Source organism: Rhinatrema bivittatum, chromosome 8 (genome assembly GCF_901001135.1).
Source record: "Rhinatrema bivittatum chromosome 8, aRhiBiv1.1, whole genome shotgun sequence".
NCBI classification, from domain to species: Eukaryota; Metazoa; Chordata; class Amphibia; order Gymnophiona; family Rhinatrematidae; genus Rhinatrema; species Rhinatrema bivittatum.
In genome coordinates, this window is record NC_042622.1 from 238,615,570 (window position 1) to 238,635,737 (window position 20,168).

The 20,168-nt window shown below is 44.3% G+C and overlaps 1 protein-coding gene and 1 long non-coding RNA gene across 8 annotated transcripts in view; one reads left to right on the forward strand and one right to left on the reverse strand.

Annotated features, from left to right (window-relative positions):
• Positions 1-19,685, reverse strand: part of LOC115097989 — a 111,389-nt gene extending 91,704 nt beyond the window's left edge. For all 3 annotated transcript variants that reach the window (XR_003858383.1, XR_003858384.1, XR_003858382.1), the window contains exons 1-2: positions 19,450-19,685; positions 16,330-16,404 (exon numbers count right to left, since the gene is read on the reverse strand). This is a non-coding gene — a long non-coding RNA (uncharacterized LOC115097989). The remainder of the gene's footprint in view (positions 1-16,329; positions 16,405-19,449) is intronic.
• Positions 1-20,168, forward strand: part of CALR3 (calreticulin 3) — a 201,719-nt gene that overhangs the window by 141,242 nt on the left and 40,309 nt on the right. The gene's annotated exons all lie outside the window — the stretch shown is intronic.

Genomic DNA, 20,168 nt, shown 5'->3' on the forward strand with positions numbered 1-20,168 from the left:
CAAACAAATTTGAATAATGTGCTGATAATAGGATATTTTAATTTACCTTATAATCATGCACTGGATGATAATCAGATACAAATTTTTTTTTTTATATTTTATTAAATTTTTTCAATAGTTTTTACACTTCATGAAAACAAGAAATTAGTGACATAATGTAATACCATTCCTATAATATCATCACAATATGTGCTGATAATAGGATATTTTAATTTACCTTATAATCATGCACTGGATGATAATCAAATACAACTTTTTAATGACATCTTATGCTCTTTGGGATGGGTACAAAGAATTCAGGGTCCCACTCATCGTTTAGGTAATACTCTTGACCTTGTGTTTATTAACGTTAGCGCTGACTTACAACTAAAAACTGACCCAGTTGTCAAGAATGTGCCCTGGTCTGATCATGCACTTATTAGTTTTTCTTTATCAGGTCTTGATGAAATTAGTTCACTTAGCCCTCCTTCCATTTACTCCAAAAGAATGTGGTTTGATATTGCTAAATTTAAGGAAGCTCTGGTTCCATTTCCTGAATTTCTTGAGTCTCTGGACCTTGAGATTTATTTAGAAATATGGTCTAATCATATTACTTCTATCCTTGATTCCATTGCACCTATTAAACAGTTTATTAGTGGGAAGAAGAAGAGTAAACCTTGGTTAACACCTTCTTTGATCACGCTCAGACAATTGTTGAGACGAAGTGAGAGCAAATGTCATAAACAACCATCTTCAAAGAATGCCACCCACTTTCGATCATTATTAGTCAAATATCAATTAGAAACTTTGAATGCTAAGAAAGTGTTTTATTCTAAAAAGATTAAGGAATTAGAAAATAGCCCCAAGGCTCTTTTTCATTTGATACATAACCTGACCAAAGATCACAGGTCAAGTAAATTTAAAGTTGAATCTCTGTCTGCTGATATGTTCTTGAAACATTTTTCATTGAAAGCTGAAAATTTTTCTCTGATGTTTAAGGATGTAGTTCCCTGGTTTTCTTGTGAATCTTCTGATTTCAATTCTGTCTGGTCAACGTTTGAAAACGTGTCATCTATAGAAATTGCTAATATAGTATCTCAACTGAATAATACCTGCTGTCCAGAATCTAATATTTCTATTTCAATCTTTAAAGCAATTGTAGACGTGTTAAAGCCATCTATTACTTCTGTTGTCAACTCTTCGCTTGCCTTGAGTGTTATGCCAAATAGGCTTAAAATTGCGTCTGTCAAACCTTTAATCAAAACAGCACATTTGTATGCTAATAATGTGTCAAATTATAGGCCAATTTCCTCTCTACCATTTTTTGCGAAGGTTATTGAAGGCGTAGATTTTCTTGAGGACAATGAAATTTTGAATCTTCAAAAGTTTGGCTTTTGGAGGAATAAGAGTACTGAATTATTCCTTGTATCCATGATCGATGCTATTAAGCGTGGGATGGATGGCGGTCAACAATTTCTCTTAGTTTCTCTAGATATTTCGTCTGCATTTGATACGGTCGACCATGATATATTATTATTTCGTCTTCGTATGTGCGGAGTCTCTGGGACTGTTTTAGCTTGCTTTAATGATTATTTGAGTAATCGTTTTCAGTTCTTTAAATTTAATAATCAACATACTTGTTTGCAACCACTGGTCTCTGGAGTCCCGCAAGGGTCAGCATTGTCAGCAATGCTGTTCAATCTTTATCTTGCTCGTATTACAAAATTATTAACTGTCAATCACGGATGGCTTTAAGATATATGCTGACGATATTCCGTTTTTTATTAAAATTCAAACATTATGGCAAAAAACTCTGGACCACCTTCATCTCTGCATGACTACCATCAAGAAATGGTTACATCAAAATAAATTATCCCTTAATACCAACAAAACTGAGTTTCTCTTAATTCATCGTCCTCATTCTGTTCCATCAAATAATATTCTGTCTTTTGACAATCATACTTTTTCTCTGAATAAGCCTGTTAGGAGTCTGGGAGTACTTCTAGATGAAACTCTTTCATTTAAGCCTCAAATTAAAACAATTGTTAAAACAGGATTCTTTAAACTTCGTCTAATATCCAGTTTACAGTATTTACTGTTTTCAAATGATTTTCATTCAGTGATTCGTGCCATACTGTTTCCTCATTTGGATTATTGTAACTGTCTTTTGATAGGTTTACCAAACGTTCAGCTTTATCCGCTTCAGTTACTGTTCAATGCAGCCGCTCGGTTATTGTCAAACTTTAAACGGAATGATCATATTTCCCCTGTTTTAGCCAGTCTCAATTGGTTACCTGTTTCTGAACGCATTAATTATAAGATAGCTATGACAATGTTTAAACTCTTGATCCCTGATTTTCCAACTTGGGCTAACGCTTTGCTTCGCATTTATAAACCTATGCGAAGCTTAAGATCTTCTCAAAACTGTTTACTCGAGGTACCATCTGTCCGTTTAGCGCATCTATCTACTACCAGAGAGACATCCTTTTCGGTAGCTGCCCCAGTGGTTTGGAATCTCCATCCTTTTGAACTCCATGCCATTGATAATCAAAAAAAATTCAGACATTCGTTGAAATACTTCTTGCTCCATTGTGCTTATGATATCTGTTAACTATATATTCAGCTGCCTTAAACTAATTACTCCTTCTTATAGAAGTTTGTGATTATGGTTTATAGAGTAAGTGCAACTCTGTTGATTTTGAATATGACTGATGATTGTGGATATTGACAAATGTTTTCAACAATTGCTTATATGTTTGAATATGGGCAATGTTTTGTTGACACTGCTCAATGTTCTCAATAATTTTTTACATGAAATTCATGTTATGTTTTGTCATGTTTTATGTTTCTCAATTATTTTATGTATGTGTTTATTGTAAATTTATTAATCGCCTTTGTGAAAGGTGATTAATACATTTTAATAAAAATGAAAAAAAAATGAAATTAGCTTTGAAAATTCCCAGATAAGTGGCCTGGGATGCACCACAAACTGACCTACAGAAAGTTAACATACATACAGTACAAAAGTATGCACACAATTCTCAATTCTGCTCCCAGGGATGCCTATCCCAATTCATATAAAAGCAAGCTCAAACTCAAATTACATGCATACTTTCATGTGCACTGACTCCTGGGCCATAATATCCATTTAAATACACATGTTAATCTCTTTGAAAATCAGGCCCCTAGATGTCTACATTTTCTGGTATACGATAGATTCTGTGATGTAGAACCATTTCTAGGACACTGTTTCTCAGCCATTGGTCCGTGGATTGGCACCAGTCCCGGTCAGCATTTCTGCCAATCCGCAGAGCAACAGTGATTGCAGAAAGAAGACCTGCCCTGCAACTTGCACCACAGTTAGCAAAGGCTTTTCCTAACTCTCCCTCCTCCCTGACCTAAGCACCATTTTTTTCCTAGTAGAGACAATCCTGATGCCCCATCTCTGTAAGGGGAGCAACCATAGCTTAATGAACTAGCATGAGAATGAGCCTGCATCAGCTCCATCCTTGAAACCTGTCTCCCATACAGAGATCTGGAGGGAACAAGGCAGAGCTGACATTGAGTCAGTCTTACTCCCAGAGATCATTGCTTTGGGATCAGCTCCAACTGGAAAAAATAATTCATGGCGCAGGGTTATCAATTATAGTAGTGTGGCTGGTTGGCAGGCTTGGGGCTTACTGGATAGAGGAAGGAAAGAAGATCATTTTTTTATCCAGTGATAAACTGGTGGCTGGCTGGGAGGTATTTTTTCTTTTCTGAGGACAATTCTATTGGCTGGCTGAGAAAGGGAAGAGAGGGCTTTTTTGTTCTAGTAAGCGCAGCCTTTTGGCTAGAATTTTTTTTTCTTTAACTGGATGATAACCTTAAAATTTCCTGTCGTGTAGCCAGATGGACTCAGAACAAGTGGGTATAGTGTGCTCGTGCTAGCAGTTGGAGACGGATCTGACGTCAGCACGGGTACATATACCCCCCACAGGAAGTGAAGCTCTTCAGTAATTTCCGTCTCCAAAGCAGTTTGGAGAGCCTGCACACTCGCTGAGCGTGTTTCCAATCTACTTTCTATTTTCTACTTTCTACTTACTAAACTTCTACAGAACATCGAGCCCCGCACTCCTGCGGTGATACCCGCAGGAGTGTGGGTATCACCGCAGGAGTGCGGGGCTCAGTGCGCAGGAGTGCGGGGCTCAGTGCGCAGCTCTGGATACGGCATTGGTCAGCGGATGCTCCTTCGAAGACACGCCTCACCAGAATGCCCTTTAGGGGTTCTTTCCTGTTCGGCAGCGACCTTGATAAACTGGTCAGCACATGGGGTGCCTCTCCTATACCTCGACTGCCGGAAGACAGGTTCAAAAGGAACCAGCGCGCCTTTCCAAGGCCTTCCAGAGGCAGAAGCTCCCAACGCTTCATTCCCTATAGGGGTCGCTATCAGGCACCCCAACCTCAGGCCAGGAACCAGTCCTTTCGGCCCAAGCAGCAGAAGAGGGGAGCCGGCTCGGGTTCAGGGCCCAGCCGCGCCTCCCAATGAGATTCAGCCGATCCATCTGGGGGACGGGGCCATAGGGGGCAGGTTAACCCTCTTCTACCCCAGATGGGTCGAGATTACGTTGGACCAGTGGGTCCTCGCCATCATCCGAGAGGGTTACTTTCTGGACTTCCATCATTTACCTCCGGACAGGTTTGTGGAATCTTCGTGTCTGATCCACAAGAAGGCAGCATTGGAAGCTACCTTGGCGAGGCTCCTGTCCTTGAAAGCCATAATCCCGGTACCTGCACGGGAAATGAATTCTGGGCATTATTCCATTTCTTTCATGGTACCCAAGAAAGAGGGCACTTTCCGGCCCGATTTGGACCTCAAGTCAGTCAATCGACTTGAGGGTCCCGAGGTTTCGCATGGAAACTCTGCACTCAGTCAAGAACGCAGTACAGCCAGGAGAATTCAACACGGCCTTGGATTTATCAGAAGCCTACCTGCATATCACGATTCACCAGGATCATCAGCGCTACCTACGGTTCAAGGTGCTGGGACGCCACTTCCAGTTCCGGGCTTTGCCCTTCGGGCTGGCCACGTCGCCGCGGACCTTCACCAAGGTGATCGTAGTGGTAGCAGCGGCGCTCAGACGGGAAGGAATCCTTGTCCATCCCTACCTAGACGATTGGCTGATCAGGGCGAAATCGCGAGAGGAGAGCCATCGGGCCACCAACAGAGTGATCGCCCTTCTGGAAAGCCTGGGATGGGTAGTCAACCTAAACAAGAGTTGCCTACAGCCTTCCCAATCTCTGGAATTTCTGGGAGTCCAGTTCGACACCCAGGCAGGCACAGTCAGTCTCACCACCAAGAGAAGATTAAAACTTCGGACGCGTCTTCGGTCCTTGATGGGAGCCAGTCTGCCCACAGCTTGGGATTACCTGCAGGTTCTCGGTCTCATGGCATCCACCCTGGAAGTGGTACCCTGGGCAAGGGCCCATATGAGACCTCTACAACGCTCCCTGCTCTCTCGATGGAGCCCCCGCTTTCGGCATTACTCCATGCATCTACCTCTACCGGCCAGAGTGCGGACTCAGCTACGGTGGTGGTTGCAGTCCAACCAAACGAGCAGGGGGTCAAAGATGTCCTCCCCCACGTGGACTCTGCTCACCACAGATGCCAGCCTGAGCGGATGGGGAGCACACTGCGAAGAACTCACCGCCCAAGGACGGTGGAGCAGGGAAGAGTCAGGTTGGAACATCAACCGACTAGAGGCACGAGCAGTCCGGTTAGCCTGCCTACGATTTGCTCACAGACTGAGGAACAGAGCAGTCAGAGTGATGTCAGACAACGCCACCACGGTGGCATACATCAACCGACAGGGCGGAACCAGAAGCCAGCAGGTGTCCCTCGAGATAGCCCCGCTGATGGCTTGGGCAGAGGCGAATCTTCAGGACATCTCCGCCGTCCACATTGCCGGAAGGGACAACACCACGGCAGACTTCCTCAGCAGAGAAAGCCTAAATCCGGGGGAATGGCAGCTGTCCCCCACAGCCTTCCAGATGATTGTGGATCACTGGGGGATTCCGGACATGGACTTACTAGCGGACAGGTCCAATGCTCAAGTACCCAGATACTTCAGCCGCAAGCGAGATCCGTTCTCTCACGGGATCGACGCCCTGGTTCAGCCATGGCCTCCAGGGGCCCTGCTATACGCCTTTCCTCCGTGGCCCCTGCTGGGCACCCTTATCCACAAGATTCAGAAGTACCGGGGCCTAGTTCTTCTAGTGGCACCAGACTGGCCAAGAAGACCCTGGTACACGGACATGAGAAGACTACTGGCAGGGGAGCCCCTTCCCCTGCCTCCGCTCAGGGACCTGCTACGTCAAGGTCCCATCCTTCACGAGGATCCGGCTCAATTCTCTCTTACGGTCTGGCTATTGAGAGGGCTAGACTGAAGAAAAGAGGTTACTCGGAGCCAGTGATAGATACACTCCTCCGAGCTCGCAAGTTTTCCACATCCCTCACCTACGTAAGGATCTGGAGAGTGTTTGAAGCCTGGTGCGACACTCATGGCACCAATCCACATGCGACTACTATCCCTATTATTTTGGATTTCCTGCAGGATGGACTTCAGAAGGGTCTCTCCCTCAGCTCCATCAAGGTTCAGGTGGCTGCGCTGTCTTGCTATGGTCCCAGGAGGGATGGCAAGACCATTGCCACGCATCCGGATGTTTTTCGCTTCCTGAAAGGAGTCAAGCACATTCGTCCGCCACTGAAGTGGCCAGTGCCTTTGTGGAACCTCAATATTGTTTTGGATTTCCTCGCGGGATCCACCTTCAGACCCCTTCGGGGCCTGTCTCTCCGTTCTCTCACTTTGAAGATGGTGTTCTTGCTGGCTGTATGTTCAGCATGCCGCATCTCAGAGCTACAAGCACTGTCCTGCCGTGATCCCTTTCTCAGAATCGCTCCGGAGGCTATCCATCTTCGCACGGTTCCATCCTTCTTGCCTAAGGTAGTCTCACAATTTCACCTTAACCAGACCATATCCTTGCCAACTATGGCAGGCCTGAAGAAATCAGAAGAAGGGCGTTTGTTCCGCCATCTCGACATTGGCAGATTACTGCCCAGATATCTGGAAATGACAGAAACAGTACGAAAGACTGACCATCTGTTCGTCCTTCACAGCGGGAAGAAACAAGGTGAAGCGGCCTCTCGGCCCACCATCGCCCGCTGGATTAAAGAAGTCATCAGAGCGGCCTACATAGAGGCCGGGAAGTCACCGCCTCTACAAGTCAAGGCCCATTCTACCAGAGCCCAAGCAGCATCTTGGGCGGAATCTAGGATGCTGTCGCCTGCAGAAATATGTAAAGCGGCGACATGGTCCTCCCTCCATACCTTCTCCAGGTATTACCGTCTGGATGTCCAGGCCAGGGAGGATACAGCATTTGCGAGGGCAGTCTTACACGGTCCTCAGGCAGCCTCCCGCCCAGTCCGGGAGTAAAGCTTTTGTACATCCCACTTGTTCTGATTCCATCTGGCTACACCACAGGAAATGTGGAGATTACTTACCTGATAATCTCGTTTTCCTTAGTGTAGACAGATGAACTCAGCATCCCGCCCAGCTGCCTGTAGTTATTGGGTTCACCGATTCAAGGTAAGCCTTATCACTTCTTACATGAGTGCGTCCACTCTACCAGGTGTCGACGCCTTCCGGTGGGGAATGCTGGCGGTCTCCAGCTACTATCAATCGGTCAGGGGAATCCTGTTTCACTATTTTTCTTTGATCGTCAGTACACATATATCCATAACAGCTTTTGCAAGGAAGATTACTGAAGAGCTTCACTTCCTGTGGGGGTATATGTACCCGTGCTGACGTCAGATCCGTCTCCAACTGCTAGCACGAGCACACTATACCCACTTGTTCTGAGTCCATCTGTCTACACTAAGGAAAACGAGATTATCAGGTAAGTAATCTCCACATTATACTAGCTGTACTGCTTAATCAATGTTTTCCTTCTTTTTGAAAAATACTTTCTTGTATTATTAAAAATGTATTAAAAAAAATAGATTAGCTGCAGCACTGATCCATGCGATTAAAGACTTGCTTTTTAGTTTTCTATTTATCAGTGCTGCAACCGGTCCAGGTGTCCATGGGAAGATAGCTAGCTGGTTCCTGACATACAAAAGATTAGGAAACACTGATCTAAGGAATTTCTTAACAAGATGATCATTTTTTCAAGTTCCAAGCATTATGTCCTTGATCTAATTTTCTAATCTCCAGTCAAACAAGAAAATCAGAACAAAGGCATGTGCTATCTTTGCCTTCATTTCAGCTTGGCTTTTACTACTGTCCTGCATAAGAGGCTCATAAATAAACTGAACAAGTTGGGGGTGGGTATTAAAATAATGGATTTTGGATGGATTATGGCTTTTGAATTTAATTATTCACTTTCCAAAACTGAGCTCAAGGCAAGTTGCATACAGGTACAGTAGATATTTGCCTGCCCACAGGGCTTACAATCTAAGGGGTCAATGTATTTATTTATTTATTTATTTATTTAAAGTCTCTTCTATACCGATAGCCGTTCGCACATCGTATCGGTTTACATAAAACAAATAACTTTGGGCAGGGCCCTTACAAGTAACAGTCGAAAACAAGTAACAAATGAAAAGTAATGGGGAAAGGTGTGATAACAATTAGAAAAGATTTAAGGAAGGGAACTAAATAAGGAGTATCATATGGAATACAGTAACAGTAACAATAGATAAAACTGATTGGCATAATAATAAATAAATACAACAACTATAATATAATAACTACAATGTACAGTGTTTTTAAAGCATTCTTAATCATATTCGAAGGAGGAGGTAACAGGTCAGCTACTCGAATTGTTACTCGATTGCTGTTGGAGATTTTTATGTGTGGGGGGAGGGGAAAGGGGGTAAGCTTGCTGGAACAACCAAGTTTTAAGTTTTTTTTTTAATTTAGGAGTAGAGGTCTCAATGCGTAAATCAGGAGGCAAGGAGTTCCATATAGTGGGGCCAGCAAGGGAAAATGCTCTGCTCATGGTAGATGAGAGTTTGATAGATATGATTGATTGATTACAGAGGGTTCCTTGTAGGGCTGGGCGAGTAGGTCTATTGGGCGTGCGGGGGAGGAGAGGGGGGTTGATCCAGTTGAGGTTAGCATTTAACAGACTTTTATGGATGAGGGAGAGCACTTTGTAAAGTATTCGAGAGGGTATTGGGAGCCAATGGAGTTCGATAAGCGTGGGAGTAATGTGGTCTCTTTTTTTTAGAGTTTGCCAGTATACGTGCCTCGGCGTTTTGTAATAGTTGTAACGGTTTGGTATGCGTTGAGGGGATGCCAAGGAGGAGGGCATTACAGTAGTCTATTTTAGACAGGATAATAGACTGAAGAACTGTGCGAAAATCAGAAAAGTGCAGTAATGGTCTGAGTTTTTTTTATCGTTTGTAGCTTAAAATGGCAGTCCTTTATGATAGAGTTAATAAATGGTTTAAAAGTGAGATAGTTATCAATGAGGAGACCTAGGTTGTGAGTGTGTGCGGAGAAAGATGTAGATGCATAAGAGAGTGGGATAGCTGGGAGAGGCTGCTTATTAGAGATGATTAAGAGTTCAGTTTTGTTGGTATTTAGAGCCAAGTGCATGTCTGTGAGGAGTTGGTTAATGGAGGAAAGGCAGGATTCCCAGTTTTGTAGGGCAGTTTGGAGGGAGTCAGAAAAGGGGAAGAGAATTTGCACATCGTCTGCATAAATGAAATGCTTGATGTGAAGGTTTGTGAGAAGGGTGGTAAGGGGAAGCATGTAGATATTAAAGCATTTATTTTATTTATTTATTTATTTTTAATTTTTATATACCGGAATTCCTGTATGCAATACAAATCAATCCGGTTTACAAGTAACAAAAAGGTTGCCCTGGTCTGGGAGGTTAGACCGGGGTTTTTTACATAGAACATTGAACAATAACAATCAACCAATGAACATTATTACAAGGAACAGTGAAATATCAATAATATTTAACAAATAATAAATAACCTTGTTCGTGTTTTGAATAGTATGTGTGTGTTCCCCTTTTTACAATGGACTTTAGTAGCGTATATCGACTGCAACGGTTATATAATATGTCCTCTGTTAAATGACTGTTAAGTAGGCAATTTTAAATAGTTAAATGTTAAATAGGCATTGCGAATAAGCAAGTACGTGTAAGAAGTTAAGTGTCAAGCTATTCGTGACACCCTACAATGGTTGGATCTGAAAGACAGGAGGAGGTGCTTAGTTACACTCTGGGAATTGGAATGCTTGCCTGAAGAGCCAGGTTTTTAACCTTTTTTTGAATTCTGGTAGATTGGGTTCGAGTCGTAGGTCTGGTGGGAGCGCATTCCATTGGTGTAGTCCTGCAGTGGAGAGTGCTCTTTTTCTTAGTGTTGATTTGGCAGGAGCTGCGACTAATGTGCCTTTGTAGGCGCTTCTGATGGGTCTGGAAGATAAGTGTGGCTGAAGTTGAATTTGTAGAGATATAGGTGCGGCATTATGGATTGCTTTGTGAATGATGGTTAAGGTTTTATATAGGATTCTCTGTTTGATGGGTAGCCAGTGGAGGTTGCTCAAGATGGGGGTAATATGGTCTCTTCTATTAGTGTTAGTTAGGATTCTGGCTGCGGCATTTTGTACCATCTGTAGGGGTTTGATGCTGTTAGAGGGGAGGCCAAGTAAGATTGAGTTGCAGTAATCAAGTTTCGAAAAAATAATGGATTGAAGAACGAGGCGAAAGTCATTGAAGTGAAGGAGTGGCTTTAGCTTCTTTAGGACCTGTAGTTTAAAGAAGCAATCCCTGGTGGTTGTGTTAATGAATTTTTTTAGGTTAAGTTGGTTGTCAAGCCATGCTCCTAGATTCCTGTAGATATTAATGTCAAGGTTAAGGGGAGAGGGAGGAGCCCTGGGGGACACCCTGAGGGAGACTGATAGGTTCAGATTCATTGTTATCAACTAGGACAGTGAAAAAGCGATTTTGGAGATAGGATTGTATCCAGGAGAGTGCATTACCAGAGATCCCAATACTTCTGAGGATGTTGAGGAGGATAGAGTGATTGACAGTGTCAAACGCAGAGGAAATGTCTAGCATAGCAATCAGATAAGAGGATCCTGCGTCAGTTCCTCTGATAAGTGTGTCGGAAAGAGAGAGTAGTAGGGTTTCAGTACTTAAATGCTTCCTGAAACCATGTTGGGTTGATGGGAGAATGTTGTGTTGTTCAAGGTGAAGTGAAAGGCGAGAGTTAACTAGTTTTTCAAGAATTTTAGCTAGAAGGGGTAGGTTGGAAACAGGTCTGTAATTAGACAGTGTGGCAGGATCAAGATTGGGTTTTTTGAGAAGCGGTTTCACTACTGCTTGTTTGAGAAAGTTAGGGACTGTGCCTTGCTCTAAGGAGCAGTTGAAGATGTTGGATAGCGGTTTGGCGATTACTTTGGGTATAGAAAGTAGAAGTTTAGAGGGGATAGTTTCAGAGGGATGTGAGGAGGGTTTCATCTTTTTTAGGATGTTCTCTATTTCCAGGGAGGAAGAAGAGTCAAAAGAGGAAAGAGTAGCTGAAGCGCTGATGATAGGGAGAATAACATTGTTGTTATTGTGAGAAAAGTGTGCCGTGATGGAGGTAACTTTATCTCTAAAGAAATGTGCTAACTCATTGCATCGATTCTTGGAGGAGGTTGCTAGTTGTTGCGTGTGAGAGGGAGTGGTAAGGTCAGCAACCATAGAGAAAAGGGCCTTGAGGTTATGTTGTAGACCGTGTATTTTTCTGGCATAGTATTCACGTTTAGTATGGAGGATGGAGTTTCTGTATTCGTGCATGCGTTGGTAATAGTTGGTCTTGGCTGCGGGGGAGTGGTGCTTGCGCCAGCACCTTTCAGCAGCTCTAAGCTGAATTTTAAGGATTCTGAGATCAGGTGTGTATCAGGGTTTTCTATTTCTACGGTTCGGGTTGAAGGTTTTTGTTGTTATTGGGCAATGTTTGTTGGCAATGTTAAGGGTGAGGTCGACCCAGGAGGAGAAGGCGTTGTCTGGGGAAGAGAGGTCAATTTGATTGTCTATGTCAGAGCATGCTTGTGTGATAGTGTCCACAGTACAGGTTTTGCGGTATTTAAAGGATATGGGCTGGCCAGGCAAGGTAGGGGAAATTTGCGGAAGAGTGAGGTTAGTAAGAATCAAAGAGTGATCAGACCAAGGTATTGCCAGGCATGAAGGGGGATTGCTTATGTTGATGGGGGAGTTGATGAAAATCAGATCTAGGGTGTGGCCAGCTTTGTGTGTAGGAAAGTGAACAATTTGATTGAAACCCATAGCTTCGAGGGAGGTAATGAATGCTTCACAGGCCGGGGATTGCGGGCAAGCATCCACGTGTAAGTTAAAGTCTCCAAGGAGAATCGCGGGTATGTCAGCGGAAAGGGATTTAGCAAAGAATTCAATAAGGGGGGATGAGTCTTTCTCTAGTAGACCTGGGGGGGGTGTAAATGAGACACATTTGAAGCGAATTAGATTTGAAAAAGCCTATTTCGTACTGGTTTGGGATCGCATTTCTGTGATAGAAGTTGGAGCTCCTTTTTTACAGCCAAAAGTAAGCCACCGCCTCTCTTCTTTTTACGTGGGATTGAGAACATGTCGTAGTTGTCTATGGGTAGTTGGTTGATGAGGGGAGTGTCATGTTGTTTAAACCAGGTTTCAGTGACCGCGCATATTTCTGGTTTGGAATCAGTTAGAATGTCATGTAGGAGATGTGTTTTCTTCTGGAGGGATTGGGCGTTGAGCAATATAATGGAGATGAGTGAGAGACTAATAGCTTGCTTGCGAGTGAAGCTGGGGATTGGAATAAGCCTTCTTTTGTTGTGTGTGGTCTTGTGGTGTGTGGTCTGGTGAAATATTAAGGGGGGTATTTTTGAGTGGTGTCCGAGTTGATAGGATAAGGAGCAGTCGCAGATTAAAGGAGGCATTGTTGACTGGTGAGTTAGGCCAGTCGCAAAAAGGGAATTTACAGATTATGGAGCTAATGCACAATGCAGGTTATGCAATATTGACTAGATAATGCACAATGCAGGTTATACAGTACTGACTAGAATACAACATTTCAAAGTGACTAACTATGATATAAAGCACAATGCAGGTTATACAGATGCTGACTAAAATACAATTTCAGAGTGCAGGTTATACAGATGCTGACTAAAATGCAATTTCAGAGTGCAGGTTATACAGATGCTGACTAAAATACAATTTCAGAGTGTCTAGGAAGGGATAGAGGCCTCTCTTAAGGGGGGGTTCTAGGGTAGGCGAGATGCTGAGTTAACCTCACTTAAAGGTTGAGAGGGAGCACAGGGAAGAGTAGACCAATGGATGGGAAGTCTAAGTTCATGCGTCTGGGGAGAGTGAGAGATTAAGGGGGAAGTCACTTAGGCCTCAGTTGGCTTCAGAAACGGGTAGACCTCAGAGACACTGCCGGTGGGGCTTTGGAGCCGGGCCTTGCTTGGACTGGTCGCGTGGAGATAGGTTGTTTAAAAATTACCGCCTTGGTCAGCTGTGGGAACGGCGTTCCACTGAAGAATGGCAGAGTAGGAGGGTGAGTCAAAGAGGTCCTTCAGGTCTGTCCGAAGGGGCTGCCCAAAGGGGCAGGACCCTTTGTCGCGCTCCTTTGGTGCGCGGCGCCAGAGCTGCAGGGAATTTAAAGGACCTCTGGGCCCTTTACGATTGGCTGCTGGTAAGTGGTAGGAGGCGGGCCTTCTTGCCGGTCGGGGCGGCGGCAGGACGCGGTAGGCCGCGTGGTCGGGCTTGGACCCAGCGGGGGCAAGGGAGAAGTTTAATGGCCTTACCCCGATGGGTCTGTGGTGCCGATCGCGCAGGCCCTCCCTCGATCCGGAAGCCGCGCTGAGAAGAGGATCGCCGATGCTGGAGCTGCTTGCCGCGATGAAGAGACGGATCGCCGGAGCTGCAGGGAATTTAAAGAACCTCTGGGCCCTTTACGATTGGCTGCTGGTAAGTGGTAGGAGGCAGGCCTTCTTGCTGGTCGGGGCGGCGGCAGGACGGCGCGGTAGGCCGCGTGGTCGGGCTCAGACCCAGCGGGGGCAAGGGAGAGGTTTAATGGCCTTACCCCGATGGGTCTGTGGCGCCGATCGCGCAGGCCCTCCCTCGATCCGGAAGCCGCGCTGAGAAGAGGATCGCTGATGCTGGAGCTGCTTGCCGCGATGAAGAGACGGATCGCCGGAGCTGCAGGGAATTTAAAGGACCTCTGGGCCCTTTACGATTGGCTGCTGGTAAGTGGTAGGAGGCGGGCCTTCTTGCCGGTCGGGGCGGCGGCAGGATGGCGCGGTAGGCCGCATGGTCGGGCTCGGACCCAGCGGGGGCAAGGGAGAAGTTTAATGGCCTTACCCCGATGGGTCTGTGGTTAGTGGTTAGTTGCACTAACATTAGTGTAGTTTTTATTCCTGTTTTAGCACTCATTTTTCTGCAATAAGTTAATTGTGGTATTTATCAAGGGTTTTAACTCCTAAAAATGTGCACTAATGGCCAAATTTTAATAGGCCTGCACGCACCAATACCAGCAGATACGCGCGTGGCCAGGTCACCTGCGCACATTTTCAAAGTGCCATGGCCTTGCGCGTATCTTCTGTACATGCGGAAGAACCCAATGCTAAAAAAGGGGCGGGGCCTGGGCAGGCTGGGACAGCACCATTAGAGGCTGTCCCACTGAAGCGCGTGCCGGCAGCTGGCCAGCCCATGCAACTTACTACTGCTCCGGAGAGCAGGTAAGTTTTAAAATTAAAAAAAAAAAACTCTAGATAGAGGGGTTTTAGAGGTCAGAGAGGATAGGGGAAAAGGTAGTCAGGGTAGGTAAGGGATTTAGGAAGTTCCGTCCCAATCCACTCCTTTACTGGAGTAGATAGGGCCTTTCCCCAGTTCCCTCCTAATCGCGTCACCGCGCAATTTTTACAACATTTACCCCTTACGCACCTGAGTGCGCACATGCGCATATTGGTATAAAATCGGGTGGCAGATTTTATAACATGCGTGTGTCAGCGTATGCATGTTATAAAATTGGCACAGCCGTGTGCGTATGCTGGGAAGTGCGTTCACATGGACGCCCACACACTGGTCTTAAAATTCACCCTTCTCCCAGGACAAGCAGGATGGTAGGCCTCACATATGGGTGACATCATCGATGGAGCCCTATCATGGAACACTTTTGTCAAAGTTTCTAGAACTTTGACTGGCACACTGAGCATGCCCAGCATGCCACTAACCCTGCATCCAGCAGGGGTCCCCCTTCAGTCTCTTTTTTTCCGCACAGCAGTTGCCTCATGGTTCTTAGGAGCTCTGTGAGAATTTGACAACTTTTTCCTCACTGAACATTTTCTTCGTAATTTCAAAAGTTTTTTCCCCGGCCCGGGGTCCCCCACTAACCACCATCCTCTGATAACGCCGGTACGTTTTTACCTCGTTCCTTGCAGTCGGTTTCCAGTGGTGCTTCCATTTGTGCCTGACAATCACCGATCGCGTGCCACTCTTTTTTCTCGAAATAGCGACCGGTTTTCGGAAGTGCCCCAAGTATCTGAGGAATATGTCCATTATGGACCCTCATGACGTCTGCGTCTTATGCTTGGGGCCCTCCCATAACGTCCAACAGTGTACCAGTTATGCCCAAATGGCCCGCTTAGAAAAGATGGAACACCTGTTCAAATCTAAGCGCTCATCTCCATCTACTCCGGCCAAGAGTGCACCGAGATGGAAGCCATCTTCTTCATCAACTCCGTCACCATTGACGTTTCAACACCATCGAGACACCAGTGACCGGCCATCACCAGCATCTTCGCGCTCAAAGGCATCGACATCCTCATCCTTGGTGCCTGAGAAGGACCGGACCGAGCATCGAGAAAAGCACTGTCATCGACACCAACAAGAGCCTTCATAAGAACATAAGAAATTGCCATGCTGGGTCAGACCAAGGGTCCATCAAGCCCAGCATCCTGTTTCCAACAGAGGCCAAACCAGGCCACAAGAACCTGGCAATTATCCAAACACTAAGAAGATCCCATGCTACTGATGCAATTAATAGCAGTGGCTAGTCGGCTCGAACCTCTCCAAGGACTCACCACATCTTCCTACAAATTTGGGATTCGTACATACAGACTTTGCCTCATAAAGTTCGTAGCTGGATTTTAAATGATTGATGTCTCATCTTGTCTTCGAGTGTGGGATTCCTCCTTACTGCAGTGACTTGGTACCCATATCACGGACTTACTTAGTTGACGATTTCAGGGGTGGGGGAGTGGGAGGAAAGGGGGGGGGGGAGGGGGGTCCGAGGTAGTTTCCGGTTGTTACCTGTTTTTGTTCAGTGAGGTGGAGTGCAGAAGGACCACTGTATTCTCCCTGTTGTTTGTACTGTATTGTGATTTACTGGAAAAGCAATAAAAATTGTTTAAAACTAATAGCAGTGGCTATTCCCTAAGTATAATTGATTAATAGCCGTTAATGGACATCTCCTCCAAGAACTTATCCAAACCTTTTTTGAACCCAGCTACACTAACTGCACTAACCACATCCTCTGGCAACAAATTCCAGAGCTTTATTGTGCGTTGAGTGAAAAAGAATTTTCTCCGATTAGTCTTAAATGTGCTACTTGCTAACTTCATGGAATGCCCCCTAGTCCTTCTATTATTTGAAAGTGTAAATAACCGAGTCACATCTACTCGTTCAAGACCTCTCATGATCTTAAAGACCTCTATCATATGCCCCCTCAGCTAGTCAGGGTAGGTAAATCCCTTACCTACCCTGACTACCTTTTCCAAGCTGAACAGCCCTAACCTCTTCAGCCTTTCCTCATAGGGGAGCTGTTCCATCCCCTTTATCATTTTGGTTGCCCTTCTCTTTACCTTCTCCATCGCAACTATATCTTTTTTGAGATGTGGCGACCAGAATTGTACACAGTATTCAAGGTGTGGCCTCACCATGGAGCGATATAGAGGCATTATGACATTTTCCGATTTATTAACCATTCCCTTCCTAATAATTCCTAACATTCTGTTTGCTTTTTTGACTGCTGCAGCACACTGAGCCGACAATTTTAAAGCATTATCCACTATGATGCCTAGATCTTTTTCCTGGGTGGTAGCTCCTAATATAGAACCTAACATCGTGTAACTACAGCAAGGGTTATTTTTTCCTATATGCAACACCTTGCACTTGTCCACATTAAATTTCATCTGCCATTTGGATGCCCAATCTTCCAGTCTTGCAAGGTCCTCCTGTAATGTATCACAGTCTGCTTGTGATTTAACTACTCTGAATAATTTTGTATCATCCGCAAATTTGATAACCTCACTCGTCATATTCCTTTCCAGATCATTTATATATATATTGAAAAGCACTGGTCCAAGTACAGATCCCTGAGGTACTCCACTGAATACCCTTTTCCACTGAAAAAATTGACCATTTAAACCTACTCTCTGTTTCCTGTCTTTTAACCAGTTTGTAATCCACGAAAGGACATCACCTCCTATCCAATGACTTTTTAGTTTTCGTAGAAGCTTCTCATGAGAGACTTTGTCAAACGCCTTCTGAAAATCCAGATACACTATATCTACTGGTTTACCTTTATCCACATGTTTATTAACCCCTTCAAAAAAATGAAGCAGATTTGTTAGGCAAGACTTCCCTTGGGTAAATCCGTGTTGACTGTGTTCCATTAAATCATGTCTTTCTATATGCTCTACGATTTTGATCTTGAGAATAGTTTCCACTATTTTTCCTGGCACTGAAGTCAGGCTCACTGGTCTATAGTTACCCACATCGTCCCTGGAGCCTTTTTTAAATATTGGGATTACATTGGCCACCCTCTAGTCTTCAGGTACAATGGATGATTTTAATGATAGGTTACAAATTTTAACTAATAGATCAGAAATTTCATTTTTTAGTTCCTTCAGTACCCTAGGATGCATACCATCCGGTCCAGGTGATTTGCTACTCTTTAGTTTGTCAGTCTGGCCTACTACATCTTCCAGGTTCACAGTGATTTCGTTCAGTTCGTCTGACTCATCACCCCTGAAAACCATCTCCGGAACTGGTATCTCCCCAACATCCTCATTAGTAAACACGGAAGCAAAGAATTCATTTAGTTTTTCTGCAATGGTCTTATCTTCCCTAAGAACCCCTTTAACCCCTCGGTCATCTAATGGTCTAACCGACTCCCTCACAGGTTTCTTGCTTCGGATATATTTTAAAAAGTTTTTATTATGAGTTTTTGCCTCTATGGCCAACTTCATTTCAAATTCTCTCTTCACCTGTCTTAACAATGTTTTACACTTACCTTGACAATGCTTATGTTTTATCCTATTTTCTTCAGATGGATCCTCCTTCCAATTTTTGAAGGATTTATTTTGGCTAAAATAGCCTCTTTTACCTCACCTTTTAACCATGACAGTAATCATTTTGCCTTCCTTCCACCTTTCTTAATGCATGGAATACATATGGTCTGAGCCTCTAGGATTGTATTTTTAAACAATGTCCAAGCCTGTTGAACACTTTTAACCTTTGCAGTTGCACCTTTCAGTTTTTTTCTATTTTCCTCATTTTATCAAAATTTCCCTTTTGAAAGGGAAATTTTCTCATGAGAGACTAAGAGTAGCTGTAGCTCTAACACTAAACTGAAAGTTTAGTGTTAGAGCTACAGATTTACTTATTGTCCCCCTTCCAGTTATTAGTTTAAATCTGATCATGTTATGATCACTGTTGCCAAGTGGCCCCACCACCGTTACCTCTCTCACCAAATCCTGCGTTCCACTAAGAATTAAATGTAAAATAGCTCCCTCTCTTGTTGGTTCCTGAACCAATTGCTCCATGAAGCAATCATTTATTACATCCAGGAACTTTGTCTCTAGCAAGTCCTGATGTTACATTTACCCAGTCAATATTGGGGTAATTGAAATTTCCCATTATTTTTACACTGCCAAATTGGTTTGCTTCCCTGATTTCTCTTAGCCTTTCATCATCTGTCTGACCATTTTGTCCAGGTGAACGGTAGTATGCTCCTATCACTCTTCTCTTACCCAACACACATGGGATTTCTACCCATATAGATTCTACTGAGCATTTACTCTCTTGTATGATCTTTATCCTGTTGGACTCTATACCCTCCCGGACATAAAGTGCCACACCCCTGCCAAGTTGATCCTCCCTATCATTGCGATATAATTTGTACCCTAATATAGCACTGTCCCATTGGTTATCCTCCTTCCACCAAGTTTCTGTGATGCCAATTATGTCAATCTCATTGTACAGTAGTGAACTGCACAGCCTTTCTCTGTACAGCTTTGTTACGGTTTTGTTTCACAGAAACTTCTAAGTTCCCTCATTCAAAGCAGCCAACGTTCCACCTAATCAGTCCTCACACAAAGATCTTTATGTTTGAAATCTTTATTGTAAAGCTAATTCATAACTACTTACAAGAGATGCTTCAAACTTCTGTGACACTGACAGAGATCCTTGCAGCTGGAGAAGGCAGGGGAAGGAAGGTGTAGATTCGAGGGACGCAGGGAAAGAGAACGTGGGGTTGAGGCTGATTAGTCTTCTAATGAAGCAGTGGGCAGAACTTAAAAAGCTGTTCTTGGATACCGGTTACAGGCATGTATGTCTGCTGCTGGCTTGGCTGGAACTAAACCACCGTAATAGTAATGAGTATGGAGAAAATCTCCTCAGGCTGAGCTAAGGGCGTGAACCAATAGCAGGAAGCCTGGACCCAGTGACTCAGGAGGGAACCTGAAGGGAGGGGGCATTTATTAAAGGCATACTCCCTTTTTAAAGCAGGGCTCTCAGACTTCTGAGCTGGGTTACATAAGGTGTCACATTACTAGGAAGGAAGGGGCTGTGGCAACACAGGTGAGCTGCACTACATAAACACAAATATGTACCCATTTAATGGGGACAGAACACTCATCATTTGCTGCTATACACTCTAACTCTCCCATCTTACTTCTTAGACTTCTGGCATTGGCATACAGACATTTCAAAGTGTGTTTTTTGTTTGTTTTAACAACCTGCTTTTCAGTTGTTTGGGATAATTCGGAAATCATTAGCTTTGGTGATTTTTTACATATAGGCATATGGACTATGTTTGCTTTTAATGGAACCTCTCTGTTGGGGTGCCCTAACTTTCCTGTTTCATT